Here is an 18626-nt window from a genome sequence, read left to right on the forward strand (position 1 = left end):
GACTTGACGGCGCCCGTCGATCCCATCGGCGGGGTGATCGGCTTGGAAAGCAACCGGCGATGGCTTCATCATCCACGAACAAGGATCGGCAAGGGAGTGGTGATCTCTCCCCGCGCTCGGCTAGGGCGACGATGGAGGAGGTACTGGGAAAGCTGGATATCTCGGAGGAGGAGGCAACGCCGCTTGTCATAGACGACTTTGAAGAGGGATCACAGCCGAAGTGGTTACTCGCGGGAAGGGTTCTGTGTCGCAATCTCCTTCATATTCAAACGATTCAGAGTGCCCTGCGCCCGGCTGGGAGAAAATACTTTTGCAGCGGAGTTTGAGTCTAAGAGAGATCGCGATCGAGTGTGGGACGGCTCTCCGTGGCACATCAACAAGCATGCGGTGATATTGCAGAATCTTGAGGAGCATATGCAGCCATCGGAGTTGGTGTTTGAGACTTTGCCAGTATGGGTGCGGGTTGTCAATCTACCCTATAATCTTCGCAACAACAAGTGGGGGTTGGCGATCGCGCGACAAATCGATAAAACGGCTACGGTGGTGCAGATCGATCCAGTAGGGGGCTTCCTACTTGCTGGAGTGTCAATTGATGTAAGGAAACCGCTACGAAGATGGATTTTGATCGAATGAGCCAAGAGGAAAAGTACGGATAAGTATGAAAGCACCAGCTCAACAGAAGCGCAAGGGAGTTCCCCAAGCTACACACATCTATAAACCGGTTGTTAAACCCTTGCTTGCTCTTACTGAGCATGGTGATGCTATGGTTTGTGAGACAGATGAGCTACCCCAAGAGCAACCTGCTGATGTGGAGGAAGTAGGGGGGGGGGCTATGGAGAACTTGGAAAGAGACACCAAGAGTAACTTCGGAATCTTCGGTAGCGGCTGCTGGTCAGCCCTGCCCGGCCCAATGAGTTGCTTAAGTTGGAACTGCCGAGGGCTTGGGAACCCTCAGGCAGTTCGTGAGCTTCGCAATGTTGTTAAGCAGGAAGTCCCCGGTCTCCTGTTCGTTATGGAGACGAAAATCGCGGCGTCAAGAGTGGAGCGATTGGAGAACCAGCTGGGTTTTGCAGGTTGTTTTGCCGTTAGCAATTTGGGTCTTAGTGGAGGGATTGGTCTGTTCTGGAAGGCAGAATTCGAGGTTGATCTGATGACTTTTAGTGCCGGCCACATTGATGTGAAGGTGCGGCGAAAGAGTGATGCTAGCAGAAGCTGGTGTCTCACTGGGATTTATGGTGCTCCCCGTGTGGAGGATCGGCATATCACGTGGAATTTGTTGAGAACATTGCATGCAGTTCAGCATGAGAGCTGGTTGTGCATTGGCGATTTTAATGAAACAATGTATGCTTTAGAGCATTTTTCGCGATCGCAGCGCTCTGAGCGACAGATGCGGGCTTTTCGTGAGGTTTTGGATGACTGTGGACTTCAAGATTTGGGGTGGTCCGGGATGGCATACACATGGGATAATGCTCAAGCAGGTATAGCAAATGTCAAGGAAAGTCGTGGTGTTGGCAATCTAGCTTTGTTAAACCTTTTTACGTCTATCTCGGTCAAACATGTGGGGGCCGTGGAATCAGATCATTGTTTTGTGATGATTAAGATGAGAGAGAATGCTGATCAGGGAGCGGGGAGAGCTCGATCTTTTCATTACGAGGATGTTTGGCAGACTCATATGGACTATGATCAGCTAGTTCTAGCAAAATGGAGATGCGGACAGGAAGGGCAAAGGTTGCAAAACGTTACTGACGCCTTGTAAGTGCTCCAAAAGGTTCTTTCGTCATGGGGAGCCAAGGAGTTTGGTTGTCTCTCTAGAAAGATAAGGAAACTACGGGATCGGTTGGACCGTCTCCGTTTATGTTCCATGGGGAGGGGCCCGTCAGCGGAGGAGAAGGATCTCTCAGCCCAGCTCAAAACGGCGCTGAAGCGGGAGGAAATTTGGATGCATCAAAGGTCACGGGTGTTGTGGTTGCGCGATGGTGATCGGAATACGGGTTACTTTCAAGCCCAAGCATCCCAGAGACGTAGAATTAACAGAACATAAAGCTTGTTGAGAGCGGATGGATCGAGATGCTCACAACCTGATGAGATTCAGGAAGAGATCTACTCGTTTTATCGGCAACTATATACATCACGCGGACACTACCCGATGGATGAGTTGCTGGATTCGGTTCCTGTCAAAGTCACAGGGGACATGAATGAGGCGCTGACAAAGCCCTACACAGAAGAGGAAATTTTGTTTGCTCTTTTCCAAATGGCGCCTTCCAAAGCACCTCGGGTTGATGGTTTCATGGCGGGGTTCTTCCAAAGGCATTGGCAACTCTTAAAGATTGATATTGTGCCAGCTCTATTGGAATTTCTGAATGGGGGAGACCTCCCTGAAGGTAATAATAACACTTCGATCACGCTGATCCCAAAAGTACAATTTCCCCAGCGGATTACTCAGTTTCGTCCTATCTCACTTTGCCCAGTTTTGTATAAAATTGGGGCAAAGGCTATTGCTAACCGGTTGCGGGTGTGCTTGGATGAAGTTATAGGGGAGGAGCAAAGTGCTTTTGTCCCTGGCCGGCTTATTACAGATAATGTGCTGATTGCATATGAGAGTGTGCATGCGATGAGGCGACGGAAGAAAGGGAAAAATGCGGTGTGTGCTGTCAAGTTGGACATGATGAAGGCATACGATCGCGTGGAGTGGCACTATCTGGAGGCGATTATGCTACGGCTAGGGTTTAATGTGGAGTTCGTCGAGCTGATCATGAAGTGTGTCTCCTCGTTGCGCTTCTCAGTACGAGTCAATGGGGATCTTCTCCCTTTTTTCACTCCCACATGTGGGCTACGACAGGGCGACCCCGTGTCGCCATATCTCTTTCTACTTTGTGCAGAAGGCCTCACCTCTCTACTGAACTTTTATGGAGGGGCACAAGTGGATCGGGGAATCAGGGTTAGCTATCAGTCTCCCTGGATTAATCATCTTTTGTTTGCGGATGATAGTCTCATTTTTATGCAGGCCTCGGTACCCAGTGGATGCAGGTTGAATGAGATTTTGGGGATCTATGAAAAGTGTTCTGGGCAGACCGTGAACAAGGATAAGAGTTCTATTTATTTCAGCCCTAATACTCTTGATACGACTCGCCAACAAGTTAAACTCTGTCTCAATATTGGGGTGGAAGCCTTTAGCGAAAGGTATCTTGGCCTTCCAACGGCGGTTGGTCGAATCACTAGCGGAACCTTCTGTTGGAATTATGCCCTAGAGGCAATAATAAATATAGTTATTATTATAATTCCTGTATCAAGATAATCGTTTATTATCCATGCTATAATTGTATTGAATGAAGACTCATTTACATGTGTGGATACATAAACAAAACACTGTCCCTAGCAAGCCTCTAGTTGGCTAGCCAGTTGATCAAAGATAGTCAGTGTCTTCTGATTATGAACAAGGTGTTGTTGCTTGATAACTGGATCACGTCATTAGGAGAATCACGTGATGGACTAGACCCAAACTAATAGACATAGCATGTTGATCGTGTCATTTTGTTGCTACTGTTTTCTGCGTGTCAAGTATTTGTTCCTATGACCATGAGATCATATAACTCACTAACACCGGAGGAATACTTTGTGTGTATCAAACGTCGCAACGTAACTGGGTGACTATAAAGATGCTCTACAGGTATCTCCGAAGGTGTTCGTTGAGTTAGTATGGATCAAGACTGGGATTTGTCACTCCGTGTGACGGAGAGGTATCTCGGGGCCCACTCGGTAATACAACATCGCACACAAGCCTTGCAAGCAATGTGACTTAGTGTAAGTTGCGGGATCTTGTATTACGGAACGAGTAAAGAGACTTTCCGGTAAACGAGATTGAAATAGGTATGCGGATACTGACGATCGAATCTCGGGCAAGTAACATACCGAAGGACAAAGGGAATGACATACGGGATTATATGAATCCTTGGCACTGAGGTTCAAACGATAAGATCTTCATAGAATATGTTGGATCCAATATGGGCATCCAGGTCCCGCTATTGGATATTGACCGAGGAGTCTCTCGGGTCATGTCTACATAGTTCTCGAACCCACAGGGTCTCCACACTTAAGGTTCGACGTTGTTTTATGCGTATTTGAGTTATATGGTTGGTTACCGAATGTTGTTTGGAGTCCCGGGTGAGATCACGGACGTCATGAGGGTTTCCGGAATGGTCCGGAAACGAAGATTGATATATAGGATGACCTCATTTTATTACCGGAAGGTTTTCGGAGTTACCGGGAATGTACCGGGAATGACGAATGGGTTCCGGGAGTTCACCGGGGGGGGGGGGGCAACCCACCCCGGGGAAGCCCATAGGCCTTGAGGGTGGCGCACCAGCCCTTAGTGGGCTGGTGGGACAGCCCAAAAGGGCCTTATGCGCATTGGAAGAAAAATCAAAGAGAAAAAAAAGGAGGAGGTGGGAAGGGAAGGAAGGACTCCCACCCACCAAACCAAGTCCAACTCGGTTTGGGGGGGGGGGAGACCTTCCCCCCTTGGCTCGGCCGACCCCCTTGGGGATCCTTGAGCCCCAAGGCAAGGTTCCCTGTCTCCCACCTATATATACAGAGGTTTTAGGGCTGATTTCAGACGACTTTTCCACGGCAGCCCGACCACATACCTCCACGGTTTTTCCTCTAGATCGCGTTTCTGCGGAGCTCGGGCGGAGCCTTGCTGAGACAAGGTCATCACCAACCTCCGGAGCGCCGTCACGCTGCCGGAGAACTCTTCTACCTCTCCGTCTCTCTTGCTGGATCAAGAAGGCCGAGATCATTGTCGAGCTGTACGTGTGCTGAACGCGGAGGTGCCGTCCGTTCGGGACTAGATCTGGGACTGATCGCGGGATTGTTCGCGGGGCGGATCGAGGGACGTGAGGACGTTACACTACATCAACCGCGTTCACTAACGCTTCTGCTGTACGGTCTACAAGGGTACGTAGATCACTCATCCCCTCTCGTAGATGGACATCACCATGATAGGTCTTCGTGCGCGTAGGAAATTTTTTGTTTCCCATGCGACGTTCCCCAACAGTGGCATCATGAGCTAGGTTCATGCGTAGATGTCTTCTCGAGTAGAACACAAAAGTTTTTGTGGGCGGTGATGTGCGTTTTGCTGCCCTCCTTAGTCTTTTCTTGATTCCGCGGTATTGTTGGATTGAAGCGGCTTGGACCGACATTACTCGTACGCTTACGAGAGACTGGTTTCATCGCTACGAGTAACCCCGTTGCTCAAAGATGACTGGCAAGTGTCGGTTTCTCCAACTTTAGTTGAATCGGACTTGACCGAGGAGGTCCTTGGATGAGGTTAAATAACAACTCATATATCTCCGTTGTGGTGTTTGCGTAAGTAAGATGCGATCCTACTAGATACCTGTGGTCACCATGTAAAATATGCAACAACAAAATTAGAGGACGTCTAACTTGTTTTTGCAGGGTATGCTTGTGATGTGATATGGCCAACGATGTGATGTGATATATTGGATGTATGAGATGATCATGTTGTAATAGATAATATCGACTTGCAAGTTGATGGTACGGCAACCGGCAGGAGCCATAGGGTTGTCTTTATACTAACGTTTGTGCTTGCAGATGCGTTTACTATTTTGCTAGGATGTAGCTTTAGTAGTAATAGCATGAGTAGCACGACAACCCCGATGGCGACACGTTGATGGAGATCATGGTGCGGCGCCGGTGACAAGAAGATCGTGCCGGTGCTTTGGTGATGGAGATCAAGGAGCACGTGATGATGGCCATATCATGTCACTTATGAATTGCATGTGATGTTAATCCTTTTATGCACCTTATTTTGCTTAGAACGACGGTAGCATTATGAGGTGATCTCTCACTAAAATTTCAAGACGAAATTGTGTTCTCCCCGACTGTGCACCGTTGCTACAGTTCGTCGTTTCGAGACACCACGTGATGATCGGGTGTGATAGACTCAACGTTCACATACAACGGGTGCAAAACAGTTGCGCACGCGAAACACTCGGGTTAAGCTTGACGAGCCTAGCATGTGCAGACATGGCCTCGGAACACATGAGACCGAAAGGTCGATCATGAATCATATAGATGATATGATTAGCATAGGGATGCCTACCACTGAAACTATGCTCAACTCACGTGATGATCGGACTTGAGCTAGTGTAAGTGGATCATGAACCACTCAAATGACTAGAGAGATGTACTTTTTGAGTGGAAGTTTAGCGAATAATTTGATTAAGTTAAACTCTAATTATCTTGAACATAGTCTAAGTCCACTTTGAATATATTTGTGTTGTAGATCATGGCTCACGCGACAGTCACCCTGAATTTTAATACGTTCCTAGAGAAAGCTAAGTTGAAAGATGATGGAAGCAACTTTGTAGACTGGGCTCGTAATCTTAAGCTAATCTTACAAGCTGGGAAGAAGGATTATGTCCTTAATGCTGCCCTAGGAGATGAACCACCCGCTATGGCTGATCAGGATGTTAAGAACGCTTGGTTAGCACGTAAGGAGGACTACTCAGTAGTTCAATGTGCAGTCTTGTATGGCTTAGAACCGGGACTTCAACGTCGCTTTGAGCGTCATGGAGCATTTGAGATGTTCCAGGAGTTGAAGTTTATCTTTCAGAAGAACGCCCGGATCGAGAGGTATGAGACCTCCGATAAATTCTATGCTTGCAAGATGGAGGAAAACTCGTCTGTCAGTGAACATGTGCTCAAAATGTCTGGGTACTCAAACCGTCTAGCTGAGCTGGGGATTGAACTCCCGCAAGAGGCTATCACTGACAGAATCCTTCAATCACTGCCGCCAAGCTATAAAAGCTTTGTGTTGAACTACAACATGCAAGGGATGAACAAGTCTCCCGGCGAGTTGTTTGCGATGCTGAAAGTCGGAGAGTCTGAACTCCGTAAAGAGCATCAAGTGTTGATGGTGAATAAGACCACTAGTTTCAAGAGAAACGGCAAAGGCAAGAAGGGTAATTCAAAGAAGAGCGGCAAGCCTGTTGCCAATCCGACGAAGAAACCCAAAGCTGGACCTAAGCCTGGAACAGAGTGTTACTATTGCAAGGGTATGGGTCACTGGAAGCGCAATTGCCCCAAGTATCTGGCAGATAAGAAGGCGGCCAAAGAAAAATCAGGTATATTTGATATACAAGTTATTGATGTGTACTTAACCGGCTCTCGTAGTAGTGCCTGGGTATTCGATACCGGTTCTGTTGCTCATATTTGCAACTCGAAACAGGAACTGCGGAATAGACGAAGGCTGGCGAAAGATGAAGTGACGATGCGCGTAGGAAATGGTTCAAAGGTTGATGCAATCGCCGTCGGCAGAGTTTCACTTCAGTTACCATCAGGATTAGTTATGAACTTAAATCATTGTTATTTAGTGCCTGCGTTGAGCATGAACATTATATCTGGATCTTGTTTATTGCGAGACGGTTACTCTTTTAAGTCAGAGAATAATGGTTGTTCTATTTCTATGAGTAACACCTTTTATGGTCATGCACCCAATGTGAGAGGATTGTTCATATTGAATCTTGATAGTGATACACACATACATAACATTAAGACCAAAAGAGTTAGAGTTAACAATGATAGCGCCATATTTTTGTGGCACTGCCGCTTAGGTCATATTGGTGTAAAGCGCATGAAGAAACTCCATGCCGATGGACTTTTGGAGTCACTTGACTTTGATTCACTTGACACGTGCGAACCATGCCTCATGGGCAAGATGACTAAAACTCCGTTCTCCGGAGCAATGGAGCGTGCAAGTGACTTATTGGAAATCATACATACCGATGTGTGTGGTCCGATGAGCGTAGAGGCACGCGGCGGATATCGTTATTTTCTCACCTTCACTGACGATTTGAGTAGATATGGTTATGTCTACTTAATGAAGCACAAGTCTGAAACATTTGGAAAGTTCAAGCAATTTCAGAGTGAAGTTGAAAATCATCGTAACAAGAAGATCAAGTTCCTACGGTCTGATCGTGGGGGTGAATATCTGAGTTTCGAGTTTGGTGCTCACTTAAGACAATGTGGAATTGTTTCACAGTTGACACCGCCTGGAACACCACAGCGTAATGGTGTGTCCGAACGTCGTAATCGTACTTTATTAGAGATGGTGCGATCTATGATGTCTCTTACTGATTTGCCGTTATCGTTTTGGGGTTATGCATTAGAAACAACTGCATTCACTTTAAATAGGGCACCATCAAAATCCGTTGAGACGACACCATATGAACTGTGGTATGGCAAAAGGCCAAAGTTGTCGTTTCTTAAAGTTTGGGGATGTGATGCTTATGTCAAAAGGCTTCAGCCTGAAAAGCTGGAACCCAAAGCGGAAAAGTGCGTCTTCATAGGTTACCCAAAAGAGACAATTGGGTACACCTTCTATCTCAAATCCGAGGGCAAAGTGTTTTTTGCTAAAAACGGAGCTTTTCTCGAGAAGGAGTTTCTCTCGAGAGAATTGAGTGGGAGGAAGATAGAACTTGACGAGGTTGTCGAACCTCTCATCCCTCTGGATGGTGGCGCAGGGCAAGGGGAAACCTCTGTCGTTGCGACGCCGGTTGAGGAGGAAGTTAATGATGACGATCATGAAACTCCGCTTCAAGTTTCTGTCGAACCACGCAGGTCGACGAGACCATGTGCTGCTCCAGAGTGGTACGGTAATCCCGTCTTATCAATCATGTTGTTGGACAACAATGAACCTGCAAATTATGAAGAAGCAATGGTGGGCCCAGATTCCAACAAATGGCTAGAAGCCATGAAGTCCGAGATAGGATCCATGTATGAGAACAAAGTGTGGACTTTGGAGGTACTGCCTGAGGGCCGCAAGGCTATTCAGAACAAATGGATCTTTAAGAGGAAGACGGACGCTGACGGCAATGTGACCGTTTATAAAGCTCGACTTGTGGCAAAGGGTTTTTCACAAGTTCAGGGAGTTGACTACGATGAGACATTCTCACCCGTAGCGATGCTTAAGTCCGTCAGAATCATGTTAGCAATAGCTGCATTTTTCGATTATAAAATCTGGCAGATGGATGTCAAAATGGCGTTCCTTAACGGTTACCTTAAGGAAGAATTGTATATGATGCAACCCGAAGGTTTTGTCGATCCTAAGAATGCTAACAAGGTGTGCAAGCTCCAGCGATCCATTTACGGACTGGTGCAAGCATCTCGGAGTTGGAACAAACGCTTTGATGAGGTGATCAAAGCATTTGGGTTTATACAAGTGGTTGGAGAATCTTGTATTTACAAGAGAGTGAGTGGGAGCTCTATGGCGTTTCTAATATTATATGTGGATGACATATTGTTGATTGGAAACAACGTGGAGTTTTTGGAGAGCATAAAGGATTACTTGAATAAAAGTTTCTCTATGAAGGACCTAGGAGAAGCTGCTTACATTCTAGGCATTAAGATCTATAGGGATAGATCAAAACGCCTGATAGGACTTTCACAAAGCACATACCTTGATAAAGTTTTGAAGAGGTTCAAAATGGAACAATCCAAGAAAGGGTTCTTGCCAGTTTTACAAGGTACGAGATTGAGTAAGACTCAGTGCCCAGCAACTGATGAAGATAGAGAGCATATGCGCTTCGTGCCCTATGCTTCAGCCATAGGTTCTATCATGTATGCAATGATGTGCACTAGACCGGATGTTAGCCTGGCCATAAGTATGACAGGTAGGTTCCAGAGTAATCCAGGAGTGGATCACTGGACGGCGGTCAAGAATATCCTGAAGTACCTGAAAAGGACTAAGGAGATGTTTCTCGTATATGGAGGTGACGAAGAGCTCGCCGTAAAAGGTTACGTCGATGCAAGCTTTGACACAGATTCGGACGACTCTAAGTCGCAAACCGGATACACATTTATTCTTAATGGGGTGCGGTAAGCTGGTGCAGTTCCAAGCAAAGCGTCGTAGCAGATTCTACATGTGAAGCGGAGTACATGGCTGCCTCGGAGGCGGCTAAGGAGGGTGTCTGGATGAAGCAATTCATGACGGATCTTGGAGTGGTGCCAAGCGCACTGAATCCAATAACCTTGTTCTATGACAACACGGGTGCCATTGCCTTAGCAAAGGAACCACGGTTTCACAAGAAGTCCAGACACATCAAACGACGCTTCAACCTCATCTGCGACTACGTCGAAGGGGAGGACGTAAATATATGCAAAGTGCACATGGATCTGAATGTAGCAGACCCGCTGACTGAACCTCTTCCACGGGCAAAGCATGATCAACACCAGAACTGTATGGGTGTTAGATTTATTACAATGTAATTCGCATGATGATGTGAGGACTAGATTATTGACTCTAGTGCAAGTGGGAGACTGTTGGAATTATGCCCTAGAGGCAATAATAAATATAGTTATTAGTATAATTCCTGTATCAAGATAATCGTTTATTATCCATGCTATAATTGTATTGAATGAAGACTCATTTACATGTGTGGATACATAGACAAAACACTATCCCTAGCAAGCCTCTAGTTGGCTAGCCAGTTGATCAAAGATAGTCAGTGTCTTCTGATTATGAACAAGGTGTTGTTGCTTGATAACTGGATCACGTCATTAGGAGAATCACGTGATGGACTAGACCCAAACTAATAGACGTAGCATGTTGATCGTGTCATTTTGTTGCTACTGTTTTCTGCGTGTCAAGTATTTGTTCCTATGACCATGAGATCATATAACTTACTAACACCGGAGGAATACTTTGTGTGTATCAAACGTCGCAACATAACTGGGTGACTATAAAGATGCTCTACAGGTATCTCCGAAGGTGTTCGTTGAGTTAGTATGGATCAAGACTGGGATTTGTCACTCCGTGTGACGGAGAGGTATCTCGGGGCCCACTCGGTAATACAACATCGCACACAAGCCTTGCAAGCAATGTGACTTATCGTAAGTTGCGGGATCTTGTATTACAGAACGAGTAAAGAGACTTGCCGGTAAACGAGATTGAAATAGGTATGCAGATACTGACGATCGAATCTCGGGCAAGTAACATACCGAAGGACAAAGGGAATGACATACGGGATTATATGAATCCTTGGCACTGAGGTTCAAACGATAAGATCTTCGTAGAATATGTAGGATCCAATATGGGCATCCAGGTCCCGCTATTGGATATTGACCGAGGAGTCTCTTGGGTCATGTCTACATAGTTCTCGAACCCACAGGGTCTGCACACTTAAGGTTCGACGTTGTTTTATGCGTATTTGAGTTATATGGTTGGTTACCGAATGTTGTTCGGAGTCCCGGATGAGATCACGGACGTCACGAGGGTTTCCGGAATGGTCCGGAAACGAAGATTGATATATAGGATGACCTCATTTGATTACCGGAAGGTTTTCGGAGTTACCGGGAATGTACCGGGAATGACGAATGGGTTCCGGGAGTTCACCGGGGGGGGGGGGGGGGGCAACCCACCCCGGGGAAGCCCATAGGCGTTGAGGGTGGCGCACCAGCCCTTAGTGTGCTAGTGGGACAGCCCAAAAGGGCCCTATGCGCATTGGAAGAAAAATCAAAGAGAAAGAAAAAAAAGGAGGAGGTGGGAAGGGAAGGAAGGACTCCCACCCACCAAACCAAGTCCAACTCGGTTTGGGGGGGGGAGACCTTCCCCCCTTGGCTCGTCCGACCCCCTTGGGGCTCCTTGAGCCCCAAGGCAAGGTTCCCCCTCTCCCACCTATATATACGGAGGTTTTAGGGCTGATTTGAGACGACTTTTCCACGGCAGCCCGACCACATACCTCCACGGTTTTTCCTCTAGATCGCGTTTCTGCGGAGCTCGGGCGGAGCCCTGCTGAGACAAGGTCATCACCAACCTCCGGAGCGCCGTCACGCTGCCGGAGAACTCTTCTACCTCTCCGTCTCTCTTGCTGGATCAAGAAGGCCGAGATCATCGTCGAGCTGTACGTGTGCTGAACGCGGAGGTGCCGTCCGTTCGGTACTAGATCGTGGGACTGATCGCGGGATTGTTCGCGGGGCGGATCGAGGGACGTGAGGACGTTCCACTACATCAACCGCGTTCACTAACGCTTCTGCTGTACGGTCTACAAGGGTACGTAGATCACTCATCCCCTCTCGTAGATGGACATCACCATGATAGGTCTTCGTGCGCGTAGGAATTTTTTTCCCATGCGACGTTCCCCAACACCTTCGATCATATCCGAGAGAGAATTCGAACGTAGTTGCAAGGTGGTGTTGAACGGATGCTTTCTTGTGCAGGCCGGGAGGTGAGACTAAAAATAGTTGCCCAAGCGATCCCGACGTAAAGTATGTCTTGCTTTAAGTTGACCAAGAAGGTTTGCAAAGGTCTTGTTTCGCTTATGGCGTAGTACTGGTGGAGTTCATCCGTTGATCGGCGGTCTCTGCACTGGCTGTCATGGGATGCACTGTCTGAACCTAAGCGAAGAGGGGGCATGGGCTTTCGCGACCTGGAGAGCTTTAACTTGGCGCTGTCGGGGAAGCATGGTTGGAGACTTATGACAAACCCTACCTCGCTGTGTGCTCGTGTTCTAAAGGGTAGATACTTCCCGAGGGGTGATTTCATGCAGGCCACGGTGCCAAAGAGTTCTTCAGCGACTTGGCGTGCTATTATCGAAGGGAGAAAAGTGCTGCAACTAGGACTGATTAAGAGAGTTGGGGCGGGGTCTACAATTTCTATTTGGGATGATTGTTCGATCCCTTCCCTGCCAGCAATGAGACCTGTTTGCTTGGACAATCATCAGTTACGACAGGTTTCTGAGTTGATCGATCAGTACACAGGCACATGGAATATTGATCTTGTTCGGCAGGTGTTTCCTACTGTCGAAGCGGATGCAATTCTGAATATTCCCCTCCGATCGGAGGGAGGGGAGGATGTGTTGGCCTAGGCTCCTGAAAAATCTGGTCCATACTCTGTTAAAACAGCTTACCGATCTCTGATGACCCAAGTTGAGCTTCGAGCTCGAGAAGAGGGGACGGTAACAGATACTCCATTGTCAGAACAGCAGATGTGGGCAAGATTATGGAAGCTCAAGGTGCTTCCAAAGGTGAGAGTGTTTTGGTGGCGGGTTTTGCGAGGAATTCTTCCTGTTGAATCCGTCCTCAAGTACCGGCATATAGCTAATGATAGTGCATGTAAGCTTTGCCTTAATCCAGACGAGACTCTCAGACATGCTTTACTGGATTGCTCCCATGCAAGGAAATTCTGGGACATAGCTCCAGATTGGTTGGAAGTATCTCGACCTGATGTGAACCCCCAGACATGGAAGATTGATATTCTATGTGACCAGCGGTATTCGGAGTCGGAGAGGGCCAAACTGGTGTCGATCATGTGGTCTATTCGGACTTCGCACAACAATATTACGCACGACAGGGGTCCTGTTAGCCCGAGCCAGTCGATGATCTTGACTAGAGATGCCCTAGCGATGCTGGACATCCCTCGCAACCAGGCGCTCACCTTACCTGGGCATGGGTGGAGGCCACCAGATCAAGGTACTATCAAGATTAATACTGATGGCAGTGTGGCATCTCAGCATAGCAGAGGTGGAGGTGGAGGGGTTGCTCGCTCGGAACAGGCCTTTATCTCCGCCTGGTGCAAACCTTTTGGAGGAATAACAGATCTGCTGGTAGTTGAAGCCTTGGCATTGCGGGAAGGTGTCCGTTTTGCTCGCCTGCGTGGTTTTTCAAAAGTGGTTTTGGAGACAGATAGCTTGGAACTGGTCCAGCTATGGCATTTGCGCGACAATTCTCGTTCAGTTGTGGCGTCTATCATGGATGAAATAGGGGAGAACGTAGCTTTCTTTTCTTCTTTTTGTATTCAGCATTGTAATCGTGCAGCTAACACGCCTGCCCACTTGTGTGCAAAACATGCTAGCACTCGAGAGGTGACGGAGTGTTGGATGCATGTGCAACCTAGCTTCCTTGTAACTTGCTTGCAGGAAGATTTTGCCGGGGCTTCTGCTGAATAAATCCCCATATTTCAAGCTCAAAAAAAAGAGCACCTCATCGCGCCTCGATTCAGTTCGATTGCGATTAGATGATTTACCACATTTTATCAAAAGTTTGATGATTTGACTCGGATTATGTCAATGGCCAGTGGACCTGGCCTCACCCGTTAATCTGGGGTGGAGGGGCAAATGATCAATATGAAAAGTAAACTGTGTGTTAAAATCAAATTTCTCGCAACATCAGACAACAAAATAATATAGGATGTTAAGAGAAAGCCTCTAGCGAAGCTGATTATGTAGGACGTGGAGTTTCTACATCTGCACACAAATGCTCCTCATGTGAACAGTAAAATAAAAAAAAAGTAGCATTCAAAAAAATTCTGATCCTTTATGTGCCATCCTTTTAGAATTTTTTTGTTGTGCATGCAAAATTTTATCACGAAATCATATTACTGGTAGACGTGGTAAAAAAAGCAAAATTGATGTTTTAAAAAGGTTACTTTCAAACGCATTTTGGAGCTCTAATTTTGTTTTGTTTTTGCCACAACTTCCACGAATATGATTTCTTTATGAAATTTTGCATGCACAAATAATATTTCATAAAATATGCCACAAAATTGTATTATCTTTTTCAATTTTTATTGTACTGTTTACATCATGAGCATTTGAGCTGAGGTGTAGAAAGTTACTTTCGGATTAGGCAGCTAAACTACAGGATCGTGATGTAAGGCATTTATAATTGGACTGGGAAAATCCAGTTCCTTGTATGTCCATGGAGACGATTGTCCTCGGACAACGCTCGCCCATAAATATCCTTATTCGTAAGCAAGCGGAAGACCCTCCATGCATACAAATACACATCGATCATCCATATAAATATCAAAACAATGAATAATGCACATAACTAAAATGATTTTCAGCACGGATGCACGTATGTTTCACAAGATCACCGAGAAGTTTCATGTGCACCTGTTGAGCTCAAAGTTGTCGATGCATCTCATGAAAGTTGGCAACATTCTTCCCCTCTTGTTCCAGAAGGCGGACTTGAACTCTGTACTTCTCAAAATCATGCGTCCAGGCTGCCTCTTTGTTCACATCCTCCACAATCATGATGTGTAATATTACACAGCATGTCATGACCTGCAAAAGTGTCTCAGGTTCCTATGTCATTGCAGTTTCATGAATAATACCCCAACAAGCTTGTAGCACTTTGAATGCCTTCTCCACACTCTTCCTAACACCTTCTTACACTTGTGCAAAGAGACGTTGTTTCCTACCACGAGGATCGGGATAGTCTTAACAAACACTCTGCATTGATGATATATACCATCGATAAGGTAGTATCTCATGTTGTAGTTGTGGTCATTAACTGTGTAGTTGCACGTTGGAGCCTCCTTATCAGAACATCTCTTGAACAAAGGAGATTGTTGGAGCACATTGATGTCATTGTTAGAACCAGAAATGTCGAAGAACATGCCAAATCCACAAATCCTTCGATGCCACCACTTCAAGTATGATGATGGCACCTTTGGCGTGACCTTGATAGTGCCAACACAAACCCTTGGGACAATTCTTACATTCCTAGTGCCTGCAATCAACACGACAAAGTATACCTGGGAATCCTCTTAATGCTCCAATTGACCAAAAAAATCGGTGTCCTCTAGAGTTGGTTTTCCGAGGTACTCCGGTCCAACCATTTTCACCACAATGCGTGCAAATTGCACCGTGGTGTTCAAGCGTGTTGTCCCTTGTCACACCCCAAAAATTTAATCATATTTTTATAAATTGAAATATTGCCTAGAATATATTTTTTTGAGAAATAAATTGTCTCATGGCTCTTTTCAAAGCCTCTTCCCAAAAACTTTCCTTTTCAAGTGGCATTTTAAAGATCATTTGGTGTTTGAGTCATGGCTTGAGATCATTTTAATTATTTATGAAATTAAATGGGGATATTCTTTTAAATTTGACCATGTTTGTTTAAATCCTAATTTATGGTTTTCCTTTGATTTCAGAACAACTCCTTTTCTCTATTTATAAAGTTCTCCTCCAAGTAGAAGTTTTTGAAAATTATGTTGGGACTTGAGTGCTTGCATTCAAACAATTCTTCCCTTTTGACAATTTCAGTGGAGGCCTTTTCTAAATATTTTGCCAAGTTTAATTAATTTGAAAAAGGCTTTTCAATTCTTTTAAGGGTCTCTTTTACACTGCAACCTTTTGATAACTTCCTCTAAAAATTCTACAAAAACTTGTAGGTGACACGTAATGTCCGTGGATCAATTTTATGCAAAAACATAACCAAGTGTTTTGGAAAATTTGAGCTTACCATTTTCTTTTCTATTCTGATCCACTTGGTGTTTTGAACTGGCATTTGGCATGCACTGGCATTTCGTCGAACACTCACCGTGCACGCCAAGAGCATGCCCAGAGAGCACGTTTTGCACGCACACGCTCGAGCTGTTGCGTCCACCCGCTTGATCCCCTTGGCTAGCTTCCAGAGCCGCACATCGCCTTGACATGCCCGACCATTGGTCGCCTCTGGCCTGCAATGCTCAGAGCAGCCGCAGTACTTGCCTTGGCGGCTTGCCATTGATCTTAGCCGCATCTGCTGGGGCCATCACCGCTCGAGCCCTCTCCATGCGCCAGCTTCCCTTGGACCTTCCCCCTGGATCATCTCCTTGCTGACAGCCCCGACCAGTGTACGCCGAATCATGTGCCGCACAACGCTTCGGTAGCAGCCCGCCCCAGCAGTGGCCGGAGCCGCCCAAGCAGTCCTAGCGCTCCAGTTGCCCCTTTGTCCCTCCCCTGCATTGTCCGTGCACTGCCCTCCCTACCAGCCTGCGCCTGCCGCTCCTGTGCTGCCACAGAAGATGTCGTCGGAGTTCTTATCCGGGAGCCGCCGCGGAATCACCTTGATCAGCTATAAAAGGGACCCCGAGCCCCTTGAGCAGTTCAACAACCTCCCGGAGTCCAAAGCTCTCTCCCCCTCGCCTCAATTTGGCCTGAGCCGCCTCTCCTGCTCGCGTGTGGCCGTAGCGCCGCCGCCGGTCTCCGGCAAAAATTCAGGCAACCACGAGCCCAGGTGTAGGATCGGAAGTATCTCTAGAGGGGGGTGGGGTGGTTAGACTACTTGACAAGTGATACGTCTCAAACGTATCTATAATTTTTGATGGTTTCACGATGTTATCTTGTCTTCTTTGTATGTTTTATGTACCTTTTTATATCTTTTTGGGGACTAACTTATTGATTCAGTGCCAAGTGCCAGTTCCTCTTTTTCCGTGCTTTTGACTCTTTTTAGATCTGATTTTGGAACGGAGTCCAAACGGAAGAAAAACCCCGAAATGATTTTTGCCCGAATGGAAGAAGTCCAGGGAGACTTTGGGCCAGGCCAGGTGGGCCCCAGGGAGCCCACAAGGGCCCACTCAGCCACGAGGGGGGAGGCGGCGGTGGGAAAGCTTGTGGCTTCCCTAGCCGCTTCCTGACCTAGGTTTTACATCTATATATTCCCAAATATTCCGCAAAAAACCCGGGGAGCCTCGAAAATACTTTTCCGCCGTCGCAAGCTTCCGTTTCCGCGAGATCTCATTTGGAGACCCTTCCCGGCGCCCTGCCGGAGGGGACTTTGGAGGTGGAGGGCTTCTTCATCATCATCATCGCCCCTCCAATGACTCGTGAGTAGTTCACTTCAGACCTACGGGTCCGTAGTTAGTAGCTAGATGGCTTATTCTCTCTCTTGGATCTTCAATACAAAGTTCTCCATGATCTTCATGGAGATCTATCCGATGTAATCTTCTTTGGCGGTGTGTTTGTCGAGATCCGATGAATTGTGGACTTGTGATCAGATTATCTATGATATATATTTGAGTCTTTGCTGATTTCTTATATGCATGATTTGATATCCTTGTAAGTCTCTCTCCGAGTCTTGGGTTTTGTTTGGCCAACTAGATCTATGATTCTTGCAATGGGAGAAGTGCTTGGTTTTGGGTTCTGCCATGTGGTGACCTTTCCCAATGACAATAGGGGCAGCAAGGCACACATCAAGCAGTTGCCATCAAGGGTAAAAAGATGGGGTTTTTATCATTGGTTTGAGATTATCCCTCTACATCATGTCATCTTGCTTAAGACATTACTCTGTTCTTATGGACTTAATAGACTAGATGCATGCTGGATAGCGGTCGATGTGTGGAGTAATAGTAGTAGATGCAGAAAGTATCGGTCTACTTGTTTCGGATGTGATGCCTATAGAAATAATCATTGCATAGATATCGTGACGACTCTGCATAGTTCTATCAATTGCTCGGCAGTAATTTGTTCACCCACCATCTACTTGCTTTCATGAGAGAAGCCACTAGTAAACACTACGGCCCCCGGGTCTATTCACATCCATCGTTTACAACTCCGCTTTTACTTTGCTTTGTTACTTTGTTACTTTCAGTTCTCACTTGGCAAACAATCTATAAGGGATTGACAACCCCTTCATAGCATTGGGTGCAAGCTTTTGTGTTTGTGCAGGTTGGTGAGATACTCTTCGGCCGGATTGATACCTTGGTTCTTAAACCGAGGGAAATACTTACCGTCGCTGTGATACATCACCCTTTCCGCTTCGAGGGAATACCAACGTGCCGTAGTAGGAGTATTTCCGGCACAATTTCTAGGGGTACACAACAAACTTCAGAAGTATTTCTG

General features: G+C 46.5%; 1 pseudogene; it reads left to right on the forward strand.

Moving 5' to 3' along the window:
- The first annotated feature begins 832 nt into the window (after positions 1-832).
- Positions 833-13964, forward strand: LOC123399938 (annotated as a pseudogene).
- The last annotated feature ends 4662 nt before the right edge of the window (positions 13965-18626 follow it).

This window comes from Hordeum vulgare, chromosome 1H (assembly GCF_904849725.1).
Source record: "Hordeum vulgare subsp. vulgare chromosome 1H, MorexV3_pseudomolecules_assembly, whole genome shotgun sequence".
In the NCBI taxonomy this organism is placed as follows: domain Eukaryota; kingdom Viridiplantae; phylum Streptophyta; class Magnoliopsida; order Poales; family Poaceae; genus Hordeum; species Hordeum vulgare.